Source organism: Ovis aries, chromosome X (genome assembly GCF_016772045.2).
Source record: "Ovis aries strain OAR_USU_Benz2616 breed Rambouillet chromosome X, ARS-UI_Ramb_v3.0, whole genome shotgun sequence".
NCBI classification, from domain to species: Eukaryota; Metazoa; Chordata; class Mammalia; order Artiodactyla; family Bovidae; genus Ovis; species Ovis aries.
The window spans coordinates 31003193-31022912 of record NC_056080.1 but is presented as its reverse complement, the minus strand read 5'-3'; the positions used below and the strand labels follow the sequence as shown (position 1 = coordinate 31022912).

Here is a 19720-nt window from a genome sequence, read left to right as displayed (position 1 = left end):
GAGGAGTGTTTTCTAGTGCAGGAGGAGGGAAAAAAAACCTTTGTTTAATCATTCTTTTTTTCCTTCCAAAGCTTTGTCTTACACCAGGCCTAGGCTTTTGAAACTTAAAAACCAAGAGTCTATCTCTTCATAATATACATTCTGTTGTGTCAACACTTTCCTGAGGAAGTAGAAAGCAGAGTGTCTGGCTGCCAGTATGTTGGGGGAAGGGAAAGAGTAAAGAGAATCAAAAGTTCTGGTTAATATTTTGAAAGAAAGATTTAATATTCAGAAAATACTACTCATGCTTGCATTCATTAGGTAAATACTGTTAATAGCTATTATTTTGTTGAATACCTCCCATGTATCAGGCAGTATGTGAGATGTGTATGCGTATGTGTAAAAGCTTTACAAAATCCTGTTAGCTAAATTTCATAATCCCCATTTTATAGATGAGGAAACGGTTTCAGAGAATGATTAATCAAATTGTTCATGCTAACAAAACAAGCAAAGAGCAGATCTTGGAATTTGCAAATGTCTTTTTCTGGCTTATAAGTGTGTTCCTTTTAAAATGTTTACCACTTCTCATCTTGTTTTGTTGTTTTTGTTAATGACTTTAATCACTAGGACTAGGACTAAAGACTATTTCAATCTGCAATTATGGATGTTTAGATTCACTTTCTGAAGACATTTCCTCTTTGAGTTGTAGTGAATATTAATTAAAATAGACTTCTTGATTTTAAAATTTTAACTCTTTATTGTTGATCAAGCAATGTATTTGGATATATGCTGATGTATTATTAGGTGCCAGTAGCCACTACAATGGGCTCCCCAGGTGGCTCAACAGTAAAGAATCCGCCTGCCAAGCAGGTGATGGGGATTCTATCCCTGGGTCAGAAAGATCACCTGGAGAAGGAAATGACTACCCACTCCGGTATTCTTGCCTGGGAAATCCTGTGGACAGAGGAGCCTGGTGGGCTACCATCCATGGGGTTACAAAGAGTTGGACATGGCTTAGGGACTAACCAGCAGCAGCAGCCGCTACAGCAAGTAAAGTAAATCTTAGTAGCTTAGAACAGTAGAAGTTGACTTTTTTATTCTGGTGTATTCCACAGTAAGCATCCCATAATGAAGTCATTCAGGGACCCAAGCCCCTTCTAACATAGAACATCAAAGTGTTATGCATTTAATCGGGCAGGTGAGGAACCAGTATTGACCATTGGCATTTACTATGAGCCATGCCTGGAAGTCATACACATTATTTTCTTCATAATCTGTTGGCTGGAATTTGTCACAGGGCCACATCTAACTGCAAGGGAAACTGGAAAATATTATCCAACGTTGAGTCCAGGAAAAAGAGCAATTAATTTGGGAAGAAACTAGTCAATATCTTTCACAGCTAGTTTGGATAGGAAGAATGTGCTTAAGTTCTATAATTATGTGTAATGTATAGGATATCATTTCTATAACCAGCCATACAAAAGCAAAATTGCCTTGTAATGACCAACATAGATAGCTGTCCAACTGACAGAGTGTTCCTCCTTCGTAGTGGAACCATAAGGCTTCCCTCACCAGGCTGAGACACACAGGCCCAAAAGAGTGAATCTTAATGAATGAATTATGAGACTGAATCCCCACTACACAATTAAGTACTCTGTTTCTTGCCTGAGAAATATGGAAATTTGGCTAAGATGTTTATGAAAATCTGAACACACTATATAGAAAGTCATTTGTTATTTTCCTAATGAAAAATAACTTCATTTTTCTCCCTAAGAGGAAAATAACACTAACTATTTTATAGTATCCATTCAGCTTTGTCTAAACAGTTTCCATTATCCCTTGCAATCTTTTTTAGATCTTGTATTAACGCTTTTTCATGATGTAGATTAGCACTGAGTGACCAGAGGGCAGGTTTATGTATCTCTGCTAATATCCAGTGATTTGAATAGTTCTGCTTTTCTTAGCTTTTGTCTTTTAGAAATGAATACCTTTTTGAATATTTTCAGCAGAGTGGAAAGATTCCAACCCAAATGGTCCAATAAAGCATTTTCTTAAAAGCAAGTGCCTGTTGAGACTTGTCATGTTGCTTATTAAGAGCCTAAACCAGAATCTTAGTTCTAAATATTCCTGGAGCCTCTATTGCTGGTACCAGGATAATTCTGACAAGATATGTTTATCTAAACAATGTCATTTGCAGCCTTGCTATACTTCAGTTTATCTCTCCATTTGAAATCAATAATATGGGATGGAAATTCAATACTCATAAAGTTTCAATAGTGTTCAAAATAGAATTTTTCTTGGTATAGATTTGGTTTTCAGGGAATGCGTAGAAATAAAATACTAGCTCATAAAAGTGTATTTTCTTATTTGAATATTTCACTATTCCATTTTTATTGCCCTGAAGCTTCTAGAAATACTTAAAAAGGAATCAGCTAAATAAAGAAAAATATTCAATAAGTATATAATACTATATTGAAACATGAGTCCCTCCTTGGTAAATCCCAGTTCATAACTTTGAACAGTTGGGAAAATCTATACATAGTTATTACATTCTGTCAGGAGAAAAGTCCAGTAAAAAGCAATTCTTCTCTCCCGGTAATACCCATGCTAAAATCTCAAGTAATTGGGTCTGCATAATACCAGCCATGTTTCACTCTATAAAACTGTTTCCATGGTATCTGTTGTTTTCAGGTGATTATATTGATGGAAATCATGTTGTAATAATCAAGGTGAAAGTGTAAATTTCATTCTAAAAGCAGTCAGGTGAAAAATTCCCCTCGCTCTGTCTGATGTTCAAACTGCTCATTTTCCATGACTCCTTTGGTTGCTGAATGTGTCAACCATTCCTGGTCATTTTCTTCTGCAGAAGCGCTAGGTCAGGGGACAAAAAACAGATAAGAAGGATCTAAAATTGCTCCCTTGGAGGTTTCTGAATTATGCAAAACTCTTGTGCATATCTGTTACTACTGCAAATCTTAGTACCATAGTACCTCTCATAACAATGAGGAGGATATGGGAAAAAAGAACTGCTCTTTTACTGTTCTGTTTATTCCTCAAATAATATCGATGAACATGGTTTATCTGACATTTGTATTTGAGAACTTTGCTTTTATACTTCTCCTTCCATAACCCCCACCATTGCCATTTTAAAGATCTATGGCAGTGGTCCCCAATCTATGTGGTACTAGGGACCAGTTTCGTGGAAGACAGTTTTTCCACAGACATTGTTGGGTGGGATGGTTTCAGGATGATTCAAGGGCATTAAATTTATTGCACTCTCTATTTCTATAATTATTAACTCAGCTCCACCTCAGATGATCAGACATTAGGTTCTGGAGGTTAGGGACCCGTGATCTATGGCAATAGCACATCCAGGTATTAAGGGCAAGCTGCCTGGGCTGGCCACTTACTACCTTTGTGACCCTAAACAAACAACTAATCTCAGTGAACTATCCGATCTCAGTTTTCTCCTCTATAAAATAAGATTACTTCTGTCTACTTCAAGGTTAGGGGAATTAATTGAGGTATTGCATGAAGAACACTTAGATCCCAAACATAGTAAGAGCTCAGTGAATGTTATCTCTTGTTTGAATTATAATCTGATCAGGTTGTTTGAATGCTTAGGGGAAAACATTTAAAGTATTTAATAATCTCTTGCTCAGATGGTAAAGAGTCTGCCTGCAGCACCAGAGACCCAGGTTCTACCTTTGTGTCAGGAAGATCACCTGGAGAAGGAAATGGCAACCCACTCCAGTATTTTTGCGTGGAAAATCCCATGGGTGGAGGAACCTGCAGGTTACAGTCCGTGGGGCTGCAGAGTGGGACATGACTGAGCCACTTCACTTACTTTACTAACTGTGAATTTTTCACTACCTTTCTTTATATATATATATATAAATTTATATATTTCAATTAGAGGCTAATTACTTTAAAATATTTTCTTGGTTTTGCCATACATCAACATGAATCCACCACAGGTGTACATGTGTTCCCCATCCTGAACTCCCCTCCCACCTCCCTCCCCATACCGTCCCTCTGGGTCATCCCAGTGCACCAGCCCCAAGCATCCTGTATCATGCATTGAACCTAGACTGGCGATTCCTTTCACATATGATATTATACATGTTTAAATGCCATTCTCCCAAATCATCCCACCCTCGCCCTCTCCCACAGAGTCCAAAAGACTGTTCTATACATCTGGGTCTCTTTTGCTGTCTCGCATATAGGGTTATTGTTACCATCTTTCTAAATTCCATATATATGCGTTAGTATACTGTATTGGTGTTTTTCTTTCTGGCTTACTTCACTCTGTATAATAGGCTCCAGTTTCATCCACCTCATTAGAACTGATTCAAATGTGTTCTTTTTAATGGCTGAGTAATACTCCATTGTGTATATGTACCACAGCTTTCTTATCTATTCATCTACTGATGGATATCTAGGTGGCTTCCATGTCCTGGCTATTATAAACAGTGCTGTGATGAACACTGGGGTACATATGTCTCTTTCAATTCTGGTTTCCTCAGTGTGTATGCCCACCAGTGGGATTGCTGGGTTGTATGGCAGTTCTATTTCCAGTTTTTTAAGGAATCTCCACACTGTTCTCCATAATGGCTATACTAGTTTGCATTCCCACCAACAGTGTAAGAGGGTTCTCTTTTGTCCACATCCTCTCCAGCATTTATTGCTTATAGACTTTTGGATTGCACCCATTCTGACTGGCGTGAAATGGTACCTCATTGTGGTTTTGATTTGCATTTCTTTGATAATTAGTGATGTTGAGCATCTTTTCTTGTGTTTGTTAGCCATCTGGATGTCTTCTTTGGAGAAATGTCTGTTTAATTCTTTGGCCCATATTTTTCTGGAATTGAGCTGCAGGAGTTGTTTGTATATTTTTGAGATTAATTCTTTGTCAGTTGCTTCATTTGCTACTATTTTCTCCCATTCTAAAGGCTGTCTTTTCACCTTGCTTATAGTTTCCTTTGTTGTGTAGAAACTTATAATTTTAACTAGGTCCCATTTGTTTATTTTTGCTTTTATTTCCAATATTCTGGGAGGTGGGTCATAGAGGAACCTGCTGTGATTTCTGTCGGAGGGTGTTTTGCCTATGTTCTCCTCTAGCAGTTTTATAGTTTCTGGTCTTACGTTTAGATCTTTAATCCATTTTGAGTTTATTTTTGTGAATGGTATTAGAAAGTGTTCTAGTTTCATTCTTTTACAAGTGGTTGACCAGTTTTCCCAGCACCACTTGTTAAAGAGATTGTCTTTTCTCCATTGTATATTCTTGCCTCCTTTGTCAAAGATAATAGGTGTGTGGATTTATCTCTGGCTTTCTATATTTTTCCATTGATCTATATTTCTGTCTTTGTGCCAGTACCATACTGTCTTGATGACTGTGGCTTTGTAGTAGAGCCTGAAGTCAGGCAGGTTGATTCCTCCAGTTCCATTCTTCTTTCTCAAGATTGCTTTGGCTATTCGAGGTTTTTTGTGTTTCCATACAAATTGTGAAATTATTTATTCTAGCTCTGTGAAAAATACCATTGGTAGCTTGATAGGGATTGCATTGAATCTATAGATTGCTTTGGATAGTATACTCATTTTACTATATTGATTCTTTTGATCCATGAACACGGTATATTTCTCTATTGGTGTCCTCTTTGATTTCTTTCACCAGTGTTTTATAGTTTTCTATATATAGGTCTTTTGTTTCTTTAGGTAGATATATTCCTAAGTATTTTATTCTTTTTGTTGTAATGGTGAATGGAATTGTTTCCTTAATTTCTCTTTCTGTTTTCTCATTATTAGTGTATAGAAATGCAAGGGATTTCTGTGTGTTGATTTTATATCCTGCAACTTTACTATATTCATTGATTAGCTCTAGTAATTTTCTGGTGGAGTCTTTAGGGTTTTCTATGTAGAGGATCATGTCATCTGCAAACAGTGAGAGTTTTACTTCTTCTTTTCCAATTTGGATTCCTTTTATTTCTTTTTCCTCCCTGATTGCTGTGGCCAAAACTTCCAAAACTATGTTGAATAGTAGTGTGAAAGTGGGCACCCTTGTCTTGTTCCTGACTTTAGGGGAAATGCTTTCAATTTTTCACCATTGAGGATAATGTTTGCTGTGGGTTTGTCATAGATAGCTTTTATTATGTTGAGGTATGTTCCTTCTATTCCTGCTTTCTGGAGAGTTTTTATCATAAATGGATGCTGAATTTTGTCAAAGGCTTTCTCTGCATCTATTGAGATAATCATATGGCTTTTATTTTTCAATTTGTTAGTGTGGTGTATTACATTGATTGACTTGCAGATATTGAAGAATCCTTGCATCCCTGGGATAAAGCCCACTTGGTCATGGTGTATGATCTTTTTAATGTGTTGTTGGATTCTGATTGCTAGAATTTTGTTAAGGATTTTTGCATCTACCTTTCTTTTTAAAAAATGGAGAAAGAGTTTTAGAAGATCAAAAGAAGAAGGTTAGTTGCTTTGGAAAAGATGGAATAATCTATATAAACAGAATTAAACAAATATTTGAGAAAACCTTTATGTGAGTGATAATACAAAAAGCAAGGCAATTTATGTAAGCTATTTCAATATTTACCCTAACCTTAGAAGGTGGGTTTTATTATAGAGACAGAAAACTGAAGCTCAGAGAGCTTAAGTAACATGCCTACAGTCCTAATAAGATGTCATGTGAGGGACTAGGATTTAAACTGATGTCTATATAATTCTGAAAACTAAGGCACATCAAATAGTAAAGGCTTGCTAGTCAAAAAATACAAAGAAATACTTACTTGAAAACTTAAAATATTAGGAGTAACTTCAGTTTCCTATAATCTGTATATAGTTTTTTACTTCTCCCATTTATATTGTTCTCTTCCATCTATTTGCATGTCTAATTGTAGGATTGTCACTTACACGTCTTGGAAATGTATACAGTACTAGTTGTTCAATCTGGACCAAGTAGATTCACTTCTCTAAGCCATGGTTCTGTCATCTGTCATGTGGGGTTAATAATAATACTTAAGCTAGTAGGGTGATTATAAAGATAAAATTATGTGATGTTTCTCAACTGAAGACCTGGCATATACTAGATGCTCATTAAATGGTAGATACAATCAAGATGAGATGAATTTGATGCAGAAAAACTGGAGCTGGGAGAATATGTAGGGGAAACCGTAGGTGAAAGTAAAAGTTGTTCAGACATGTCCCATTCTTTGCAACCCCATGGAATTCTCCAGGCCAGAATACTGGAGTGAGTAGTCTTTCCCTTCTCCAGGGGATCTTCCCAACCCAGGGATCAAACCCAGGGTTCTCACATTGTGGGCTGACAGATACCAGCTGAGCCACAAGGGAAGCACAAGAATACTGGAGTGGGTAGCCTATCCCTTCTCCAGTGGATCTTCCTGACCGAGAAATCAAACTGGGTCTCCTGCATTGCAGGTGGATTCTTTACCAACTGAGCTATCAGGGAAGCCCTAGGAACTTCAAAACAAAATACCAAGTCTTAAGAGAGAGTTGTTTCTTTCAAATTGTTTTTCCAGCTAAGACTTTGGCAAAGTGGTCCAGATTGACTTTGTATAAATTTTAAGAGAATGAATCTGTATCACATTGCTTAAAGAGCTGGTATACAGGGCTGTAAAGAGGAGAATGCTCTACTGTACAAGAATAAAAATACACTCACAGGATTTTTGAATTAAGTGACAATTTTATAGCAGCTTTGTCAACCCATCATTCATTGCTGCAGCCAAATGTAAGAACTCCTTCATGGTGAAATAAAAAGACTTTGTTATTCTCCACATTTTTATGAAATCTCTATTGCTAATGAAATGCCAGCCAATATCTTACTCTCAGGTATTGTCTAATAGAGAGTTGCTTATTTTAGAAGAAGTGGATTCAAGCATATCAATTTCCTTCTCTTGACATCCAGTACTTGCTGTCAACTGTTATAACTATTACAAGCAGCTCTCAAAATTCACACCCACCAGGATGCCGCTGGCAACCAAGGAATTCAATTCAGTAAATATTTGAATGCTTACTCTGCATTAGTTAACATCAGAGGTAATGGAGGGGATACAGGGAGGAATGATTCAGCCTTTGTCTTAAAAGAGCTCACAATCAAATATGGGTATTTGGACAAGTGTATCTGGGCAAGGCAATCTAGGGTAAGAACTTCAGTAGAGAAGTATTACGAGATGCAGAGAGATCACACAAGAGAACGGGAAATTGGATCTGAATGAGAGGGTCTTGGCATGCTCCCTGGAGGTTAAATTTTGTCTAAAAATTCTACATTTGATTAAGATTCTGAAAAGAAGAAGCTGGAGAGGGAAGAATATTTCAGGGAAGAATGATAGGAGAATACGTAATTAGACTTACTTGGTTAGCTATGGTATGATGGATGAATGTATAGGAGTATGTGTCTGTATATGTGTGAGCACATAGGTCGTGGAGGATAAGGCAGTAGACAAAGTCCATGAGAGCAGTTAGAAGCCACGAGAGCCTGAGCTAGAGCAGGGGCAGTGGAGTGGAAAGAAAGAACTGAATTAAGATATCCAGTTGACCTAGCATTAACAGAATTAGGACATTGATTCGATATGTGGAACTGAAGATCTAAGAGAGTGCTGGCCTTGAAAGATTTTGAGATTCAGTGCTTCAAAAAATGGTAACATCATAACCAGAGAGAACTCAGGAAAAGGAGTTGATTATGGGTGATAAAATAATGCACTTAAGATACAGCTGATGACGAGAGTGAGAAATAGTGGAAAAACAAGAGGAGGCTTCAGGAATAAAGTTATTTCTAGACAGATTTGGAAGTTACCTGGAGTGAATAAACTTACATAGAGATAGGGTGCTGAGTGAAAAGCAAAGCAGACCTAAGGAAGAGCCTGAAATTAGGTTTACATTTAAGGGATGTAAGAAGAGTTAGCACCGCTTCCCAGACCCACAACCGGTGGCAACTTGCAATATGTTATAGGTGCATTTAGATACACATTGATGAATGAGTATATAAACTTTGCACTATATTTTGTTTTCTGTATCTTCTGATGTCCAACTATTCTAATAGTAAAAGTTTTGGTGCAGTGGACCTTGATGTTATACCAAGGATTAAACAAAATAGCACTTTCTCAATCCTACTACAAAATAAGAATTTTAATTCATATTCTATATTGTTATTATTAATCCTTTCTTCCACTGTTGTTGTTTGCTAGGAGTTCAGTTCAGTTCAGTTCAGTCTCTCAGTCATGTCCGACTCTCTGTGACCCCGTGAATCGCAGTACGCCAGGCCTCCCTGTCCATCACCAACTCCAAGAGTTCACCCAAACGCATGTGCATTGAGTCGGTGATGCCATCCAGCCATCTCATCCTCTGTCATCCCCTTCTCCTCCTGCCCCCAATCCCTCCCAGCATCAGAGTCTTTTCCAATGAGTTAACTCTTTGCATGAGGTGGCCAAAGTACTGGAGTTTCAGCCTCACCATCAATCCTTCCAATGAATACCCAGGACTGGTCTCCTTTAGGATGGACTGGTTGGATCTCCTTCCAGTCCAAGGAACTCACAAGAGTCTTCTCCAGCACCATAGTTCAAAAGCATCAATTCTTTGGCGCTCAGCTTTCTTCACAGTCCAACTCTCACATCCATACATGACCACTGGAAAAACCACAGCCTTGACTAGACAGAACTTTGTTGGCAAAGTAATATCTCTGCTTTGTAATATGCTATCTTAGTTAGTTACTGTTAGTCGCTCAATCGTGCCCGGCTCTTTGTAACCCCATGAACTGCAGCCCACCAGGCTCCTCTGTCCATGAAATTTTCCATGCAAGGATACTGAGTGGGTTGCCATTACCTTCTCCAGGGGATCTTCCCAACCCAGGGACTGAACCTGGGTCTACTGCACTGCAGGCAGATTCTTTATCAACTGAGCTACAAAGGAAGCCATCTAGGTTGGTCATAACTTTCCTTCCAAGGAGTAAGCATCTTTTAATTTCATGGCTGCAATCACCACCTGCAGTGATTTTGGAGCCCCAAAAAATAAAGTCTGACACCATTTCCACTGTTTCCCCATCTATTTCCCATGAAGTGATGGGACCACAGGACCAGATGCCATGATCTTAGTTTTCTGAATATTGAGCTTTAAGCCAACTTTTTCACTCTCCTCTTTCACTTTCATCAAGAGGCTCTTTAGTTCCTCTTCACTTTCTGCCATAAGGGTGGTATCATCTGCATATCTGAGGTTATTGAGATTTCTCCCAGCAATCTTGATTCCACCTTGTGCTTCTTCAAGCCCAGCGTTTCTCATGATGTACTCTGCATATAAGTTAAATAACAGGGTGACAATATAAAGCCTTGATGGACTCCTTTTCCTATTTGGAACCAGTTTGTTGTTCCATGTCTAGTTCTAACTGTTGCTTCCTGACCTGCATACAGATTTCTTAAGAGGCAGGTCAGATGGTCTGGTATTCCCATCTTTTAAAGAATTTTCCACAGTTTACTGTGATCCACAAAGTCAAAGGCTTTGGCATAGTCAATAGAGCAGAAATAGATGTTTTTCTCGAACTCTCTTGCTTTTTTGATGATTCAACAGATGTTGGCAATTTGATCTCTGGTTCCTCTGCCTTTTCTAAAACCAGCTTGAACATCTGGAAGTTCACGGTTCATGTATTGCTGAAGCCTGGCTTGGAGAATTTTGAGCATTACTTTACTAGTGTGTGAGATGAGTGCAATTGTGCGGTAGTCTGAGCATTCTTTGGCATTGTGTTTCTTTGGGATTGGAATGAAAACTGACCTTTTCCAGTCCTGCGGCCACTGCTGAGTTTTCCAACTGTACTGGCATATTGAGTGCAGCACTTTCACAGCATCATCTTTCAGGATCTGGAATAGCTCCACTGGAATTCCATCACCTCCACTAGCTTTGTTTGTAGTGATGCTTTCCAAGGCCCACTTGACTTCACATTCCAGGATGTCTGGCTCCAGGTGAGTGATCACACCATCGTGATTATCTTGGTCATGAAGATCTTTTTTGTACAGTTCTTCTGTTTATTCTTGCCACCTCTTCTTAATATCTTCTGCTTCTGTTAGGTTCATACCGTTTCTGTCCTTTATCGAGCCCATCTTTGCATGAAATGTTCCCTTGGTATCTCTAATTTTCTTTAAGGGATCTAGTCTTTCCCATTCTGTTGTTTCCCTCTACTTCTTTGCATCAGCCTTCACTGAGGAAGGCTTTCTTATCTCTCCTTGCTATTCTTTGGAACTCTGCATTCAAATGGGAATATCTTTCCTTTTCTCCTTTGCTTTTCGCTTCTCTTGCTAGGAGTAATGAGTTTATTAATCAGCATTCTCCAGAAAACTCTCTCTCTCTCTCCTTACATATATATATATATATATACACACACACACACATATGTATATATTCACACACATATATACACACACATCTCTCTAGAGAGATGCATACATATTGATTTTTATATATTTATATTTATTTAAATGCACACACATTAAGAGAAAACGAGTGAGGGATTTGAAGGAATTGGCTCATGCCACTGTGAGAACTGGGGTGTCTGAAATCTTCAGGGCACTCTAGCCGGATGGATAGTCAGAGAAGAGTTGGTACTAGAGTCTTGAGTCCAAAGGCCATTTGTAGGCCAAAGTTGTTTTTCCGTTTCTACGCACCGTAGTCTTTTCTCTTGAGGATTTCAGCTGATTGGATGAGGCCCTCCATGATTATGGAGGCTGATCTGTATCACTCAAAGTCTGCAGATTTAAATGTTAATCATATCTAAAATGCATCTTTATAAAAACCCCTAGGCTGATATGTAAACAAACAACTGGGCATCATTGTCTAGCCAAGTTGACACATAAAATTAAATATCACAGTGAGGCTCATTCTGCCGTGTGTTTCTTCATATATAAATTTCATTATTTCTTTAATTATCTTTTATATCCAGTTAATAGGGTACCTCGGAGAAGACAATGGCACCCCACTCCAGTACTCTTGCCTGGAAAATCCCATGGATGGAGGAGCCTGGTAGGCTGCAGTCCACGGGGTTGCCAAGAGTCGGACACGACTGAGCGACTTCACTTTCACTTTTCACTTTCATGCATTGGAGAAGGAAATGGCAACCCACTCCAGTGTTCTTGCCTGGAGAATCCCAGGGACGGGGGAGCCTGGTGGGCTGCCATCTATGGGGTCACACAGAGTCGGACACGACTGAAGTGACTTAGCAACAGCAATAGGGTACCTGGAAATATATATTAAATAATGGAAATGATCTTTAACGTCTTAATGAGTTTCAGAGCTCCATTTCAATAATTGCAATTCAGACATTACAATTTTTACCTGTAAAAAACAAGTGTATGTATTTTTCCTTTATTGTATGAAACTAATACTGAACATCTATCATGAAATAATTCTATTTTAATGTATCTCATTTTTAAATGTTATAAGAGAATTAATATAAAAATATATTTGAATAGACTTTAAAATCAAATTAATTGCTATGACTATATTTAATCATTAGTCTTTCATGTAAGTGTGTAATCAGAAAAATAAATATACTCTATTTAAAGTGATGTAGCTACAATTATGAACATAAGTACCATTTTCTACTAATTGCTTATTTTTTCATTATGTTTCTTTCTAAGGAAACAGATTTAGATTAGCAAGTGTGCCATTCATCTACTCTAAAAGCTAAATATAATGAACGTAACTATAAATGAGTAGGCTCCTCTGTCCATGAAATTCTCCAGGTGAAAATACTGGAGTGGGTAGCCATTCCCTTCTCCAGAGGATCTTCCCAACCCAGGGATCAAACCTGGGTCTCCTGCATTATAGGCAGATTCTTTACCATCTGAGCCACCAGAGGAGTTCCAGATTTTCATACACTAGCATTTTCATCTTATGGCCTAATAGGGCATTGCAACTGAAAACCTAAATTTCTTTTGTATTTGAGTACCTCTGGGCCTAAGGAAGAATATTACTCCCTGCTGATACTATACAGTTTAGATGAAGCTATGCCAAGGGTTAGATATCTTCCATGGACTGCTCCTTTTTACTATTATCTCGGCTCTCCTCAGGCACTGAAAGAGTGTTGGGATTATTTGAGATCTGTAATTTCTTTCTTTACCAAATGTCCTCATTAATAATTTGAAGTGACATAACAAATTGCTGGCCACTAGTCTCTATTCTTTTATACCTTCCTTAAGGGAAACATTTATGAAGTAAGCAGGATTAATGGGTTGTGACTTTTTATATGTAAAAGACTGAGCTGGGCTTACTCCACTCGAATGAAGAAAGGGAGTTTGTGTTTACCTGTTGCTGCAAAATAACCCCCAAACTCTATGCCTTAAAAGAGCAACAATCATTTATTATCTCTCACAGATTCTCTAGGTCAGGAAACCACTGGTGACTTGATTGAGTGGTTCTGTTTTGGGATTTCCCATGAGATTGCACACAGTAGGCACCTGGGGCTACAGGCATGTGAAAGCTTGACTGGGGCTGGAGGGGTCACTCTCTGGGAGGCTCATTCATGTCATTCGTGAGGTGGCGCTATCTGGCTGGTTCTTCTCTCCATGAACTTCTCCGTGGGACTGCTTGAGTATCCCTGTAACTTAGCCTCAGAATTCATACTGTTCCTTCTCTACGAAATTATTTGTCACAGATCAGCCCTGAGGCAGTGAAGTGGAGGAAGGAGAGACTCCAAAAATCATAAATAGCAGGAGGTGAGGATCATTGGGGATTTCCCACATGGCACTAGTGGAAAAGAACCAGCCTGCCAATGCAGGAGACGTAAAGAGACATGGGTTTGATCCCTGAGTTGGAAAGATGCCCTAGAGGAGGGCATGGCAATCACTCCAGTATTCTTGCCTAGAGCATCCCCATGGACAGAGGACCTTAGTGGACTACAGTCCATGAGATCACACAGAGTCGGACACAACTGAAGCAACTTAGCACACACACACAAGGATCATTGGGGAGCACTTTGGAGCTGACCACCATAGGATATTTTTTAAGCCTTAGAATGAAAGTTTTATGAAACATGATCACATGTTGCTTTGACCATCTCCATCATACACCCCAACAAATATCCAAGCTCCCCTTCCCCTGAGAATGGCAGACCACTGATGTGTGCCCTTGATCCTCCCTGTACACATTGAAAGGAAAGAGAACCCATGAAGACTTTTCTATAGCTGCTGGACATGGTGGTAATTATGTCAAGTACACCTAGCCTAGCTCCATGTGGAGCTTATGGGATTTGGAAAGAAAGCTCTTGAGCTGTGGAAGCCTACCAGACAGACCTGGGCAGCTAGCAGTTGGCTGTTGGATAATGATGACAAGGATTATGACAGTGATGATTATTTCTTTTATGTTTGTGAGACAAACACCTAAGAATGGCTCTCCTTAATTTCATTCCAAGAGTAATGTGGTGCTGAAAGCAGTGGATCTAAGATGGGCAAATGTGGTTTAAATCCTGCCCCCACTCACCATTTAAGATCCTTGGCAGTTTACATAGTCTCTCTCTGATGCTTTGCTTTTTCATCTATAAAACTGGGCTCTGATGCCTTCTGTACCAGATTGCTCTCAGGATTAAGTGATGTGACATCGAGAAAAGCCCTTCTCAAATGTCAAATCACTACAAAAATAAGTGTCTTGATCATCTTGGATTGCTATGACAAAATACTATAGACCATGTAAGTGAAATAATAGACATTTATTTCTCACAGTTCTGGAGGCTGAGAAGTCCAAGATGAAAGTGCCTGCAGATTCAGTTCCAGTGAGAACCCCTTCCTAACTCACAGAGGGCCAGTTCACAGAGAGCAGAATGCCAATCCCATCGTGAGGATCCACCCTCATGACCTCATCTAAACTTAATTGCTTCCCAAAGGCCGTATCACCACATACCATCACATGGAGCATTAAGGCCTCAGCATGTGAAAATTGGAAGGACACAAGCATTCAGTCCATCACATTCTGCTATCTTCCTCTTTGACAGTTCCACTAGGTCTGCAAGGTGTCAACAGTTACAGGGCCCTGCTGGAAGGGTAAGCGTTTTCTACATCTAGAAAATGGGTGCATGAAGACTGAGAATAGTTCTTCTGTCTATACACAGAAACTTTACTACTTGTTTAAGGAGTTTTCCTTCAGAGAGTGTTGATTCTCTTAAATTCTAGTCTAGGGCCTTGGAAAAAAAAATAGGTTCTCATCAAGACTTTCCGAATGAAATGCTTTATAGTATTTTATTCAGTATTAAGATAAAGAAAAACTATTTATGCAAGGCATTCTATTTTTATGGTTTCCAGCTACTGCATAGTCTAGTTTATTGCCAACTGTAAATATTCTGACTCTGGGCAGCAGGAGTCAATCCACTGAGAGTCCCCTGTGAAGTCTACAGGGCAGTGATAGAACAGTAAACCTGGCTGTCACAATCAGACTTTTCTCTTCAGTAAAGGAGCCTTAGAATTGTTGCCTTGAGCCACAGCTAGCTTGCAGAAAAGTAAATAGAATTGGTGGAGGGAAGGGAAGGCAGAGAGTCATGTACCAGCCTGATTTCATTTGTTATCAGAAAAAATGTGTAATAAACAAGAGAATGTTTGAAAAGATAAAATTGGGTCTCAAATGTACAGAATAAGAATGAGAAGAAAGCACCTCGCTCCATAATTAAACAGAAAACCGTGCCATGAATTGATAAAATGCAGTCATCCTGAAAATGTGAACATCAAGTGTAATTGTGCAGAAAGATAAGGTCATATGAACAGCATAAGAATACGTAGGTTCATGTTGGCCTGTTGAAACAATGGCACTTTACTGACTCCTCCTGAGAGATTTGGTGGAGTCTGAACTGTTGTAGGGACTACTGGAAGGGAAAGCCAAAATGCTATTGGGCTGTAAAATGGGGGGCTTTTCTTGATGATTGCTACTACTTGGAAATTGCTCAGAGTTTTAGAGTATCAGGTCATGTGTCTCTCAGTGTTGGGCACCAGGCCAAACATACTTTGTGGCACATAGCAATAAATCGAATGGGAGTCTATGTATATACATACATATATATATATATATATATATTTTTTTTTTTTTCTTAGCATTTGGCAGAGCACCCAAAATGTCAAGGTTTCCCTCTCAGTAGTTAGGAGTTTTGATAACTGAAACATCCCAGAGAACTCCAGAATATATGAAATATTTGAGATGTTAGACTGTTAAAATGTTTACCTATTTATTTGGCAAAATCAGATTTTATTCAAATCTGAAAATGTCTCATAAATAATAATGATATTTTAGATCAATGTTACATTTTATATGAACTGGACCAAGAACTCTGATGCATGTTTGAGTTGGTTTGATTTCCACAATATCATCTAAAGCTGATACAGTTATTCCTCAGTTTCTGTGGGGGATGGTTCCAGGAGCCTCGGTGAATACCTAAGTCTGCAAGTGCTCAAGTCCCTTATATAAAATAGTGAAGGACAGTGAGTAGAGCTGGCCCTCTGGCCACAGATATAGAGGACCAACTATATTGTCCTCATTAAATGAATGAAGGTATCAAGGATGATAGCTATTAATACCTTGTTCAAGGTCACCACACAGATAGAATATGGTAGAGTCACAATTTAACCCAAGTCTTTTGATTCTAAAAAGGATATTAGGTGTATGTTCTTTCCTCAAACCTATGCCAAGGGAGACAACATTTGAGATTCAGTTATTGAAAGTTTATAAATAAATATATATGTGGAATAAATAAATGTATATAGGTTTTTCCTGTGGTCATGTATGGATGTGAGAGTTGGACTGTGAAGAAGGCTGAGCGCCGAAGAATTGATGCTTTTGAACTGTGGTGTTGGAGAAGACTCTTGAGAGTCCCTTGGACTGCAAGGAGATCCAACCAATCCATTCTGAAGGAGATCAACCCTGGGATTTCTTTGGAAGGAATGACGCTAAAGCTGAAGCTTCAGTACTTTGGCCACCTCATGCAAAGAGTTGACTCATTGGAAAAGACTCTGATGCTGGGAGGGATTGGGGGCAGGAGGAGAAGGGGACGACAGAGGATAAGATGGCTGGATGGCATCATGGACTCAATGGACGTGAGTCTGAATGAACTCCGGGAGATGGCAATGGACAGGGAGGCCTTGTGTGCTGCGATTCATGGGGTCACAAAGAGTCGGACACGACTGAGCGACTGAACTGAACTGAACACATTTATATACCTAATTGTATTCTTATATATTCATGTATATATAGATTTATATGAAAATTTTATATGTAATAATGATGTATATTTATATATTTATTAGCTTGTGATAGATTATTTCAATAAAGTTAAATTATACCAGGTATTTACTGAATCATGAGACTTACAGATCCCTCGGTTCAGTTCAGTTCAGTCGCTCAGTCGTGTCCGACTCTTTGTGACCCCATGAATCACAGCACGCCAGGCCTCCCTGTCCATCACCAACTCCCAGAGTTCCCTCAGACTCACGTCCATTGAGTCAGCCATCTCATCCTCTGTTGTCCCCTTCTCTTCCTGCCCCCAATCCCTCCCAGCATCAAAGTCTTTTTCAATGAGTCAACTCTTCGCATGAGGCAGTCAAAGTATTGGAGTTTCAGCTTTGGCATCATTCCTTCCAAAGAAATCCCAGGGCTGATCTCCTTCAGAATGGGCTGGTTGGATCTCCTTGCAGTCCAAGGGACTTTCAAGAGTCTTCTCCAAACTCCACAGTTCAAAAGCATCAATTCTTCAGCGCTCTGCCTTCTTCACAGTCCAATTCTCACATCCATACATGACTACTGGAAAAACCATAGCCTTGACTAGACAGACCTTAGTCGGCAAAGTAATGTCTCTGCTTTTGAATATGCTATCTAGGTTGGTCATAACTTTTCTTCCAAGGAGTAAGCGTCTTTTAATTTCATGGCTGCAGTCACCATCTGCAGTGATTTTGGAGCCCCAAAAAATAAAGTCTGACACTGTTTCCACTGTTTCCCCATCTATTTGCCATGAAGTGATGGGACCTGATGCCATGATCTTTGTTTTCTGAATGTTGAGCTTTAAGCCAACTTTTTCACTCTCCACTTTCACTTTCATCAAGAGGCTTTTTAGTTCCTCTTGACTTTCTGCCATAAGGGTGGTGTCATCTGCATCTCTGAGGTTCTTGATATTTCTCCCGGCAATCTTGATTCCAGCTAAGGGGATTCATTCTTAACGTTAAGGAAAGTCACCTTTAAAACTTCTCAGATAAGGAGCCAACATATGTTAAAAAACAAAACAAAAAGGTTTCCAGCAGGAGATTCTGTTCCTCTATTTCACTGATAGTTCAGAGATGGGAGCGCACCAGGGAGCAGGTCTCTTTCTCACACAGTCACATTTGCAAGTTACTAAATCCCAGAGATAGGAGTTCTAAGCAGCATCGTGTCTCTCTGTGTGTCCCTAAGTGTGTGCGTGCATGTGTGCATGCTCAGTTGTGTCCGACTCTTTGTAACCTCATGGACTGTAGCCAGTTAGCCTCCCCTGTCCATGAAATTCTCCAGGCAAGAATATTGGAATGGGTTGCCATTCCTCCTCCGGGGGATCTTCCCAACCCAGGGATCAAACCCGCATCTCCTGAGTCTCCTACATTGGCAGATAGATTCTCTACCAATGCACCACCTGGGAATCCCATCCTCTGCCTAGTATATGTTTTATCTCCTTGACTGACCTGTAAGCTTCAAAGTGTGACTCCTTTATGTTTGAATTCCTGTAATTCTAGCATTTTATTCTGAGAATAACAAGCACACCATAAGTACTTACTAATTGAATGAACTGTCTCACAGGGTAACTGGCAAATAGTGTAAAGCTACAAGCTGCCATGAGTCACCATTAGATAGAATTAGCCTGAAGAGAGTAATAAAATGCCCTGCTTAAAAAGCAAACAAAAAGCGAGCAAAACCCATGGCAAACACACCCAGACTTTGGAATGATGAGTGGCTTTTCAGTTGTAAGAGATTGAGTCTTTTTAGTACCATCTCTTAGAAACAGAACAGATTTTAAAAGCACCCTGGTCTGATTCCTATCCACATACCTCATGCTCTGCTGTGCTAAGTCCTGTCCAACTCTTTGCAACCCCATGGACTATAGACTGCCAGGCTCCTCTGTCCACTGTATTCTCCAGGCAAGAATACTGGTGTGGGTTGCCATTTCCTTTTCCAGGGTATCTTCCCAACCCAGAGACTGAATTCAGGTCTCCCGCATTACAGGTGGATTCTTTACCATCTGAGCCACCAGGGAAGCCCCGACATACCTCAGCCTTGCAGAAAATATACTGGGGTGTGTGAGGTGTTCTCCAGTTCACTTATGGTGGCTTGGCTGATTTGAGTGAAATGAGAATGCCATGTAAAAAGAGAGTTCTTTCTAAATCTTCAGAACCCTCAGCACCCGCCACCACCACCCCAAGCTTGAAAGTAGAAATTTGGATTCAGATTCTTGGTATCTTTTCTACTTTAATGAAAATGTCATTTTCCTTTTTATCATGATATTTGTTGAAAGGGTTCAAAGAGGTCAACTCAGGAAGTCAGGATACAACTTAAGACAAAATAAGAATGTGGATTTGTGTTATAAAAAGAAAACAGTGTATGACTAAGTAGCTTGTTGTCCCCAGGGGAAGTAGAATAAATATCAGCTTGGGGCAGCTAACAAGATGTGCTGTGGCCATTAAAAACATTACATTCCTTGGCTTTACACTTCATTAGGTAGGTAATGAGTTGTACATATTTTAAGACTTAA

General features: G+C 39.3%; 1 protein-coding gene across 9 annotated transcripts in view; it reads left to right on the top strand.

Annotated features, from left to right (window-relative positions):
- Positions 1-19720, top strand: part of DMD (dystrophin) — a 2668835-nt gene that overhangs the window by 2008971 nt on the left and 640144 nt on the right. The window lies entirely within an intron of this gene.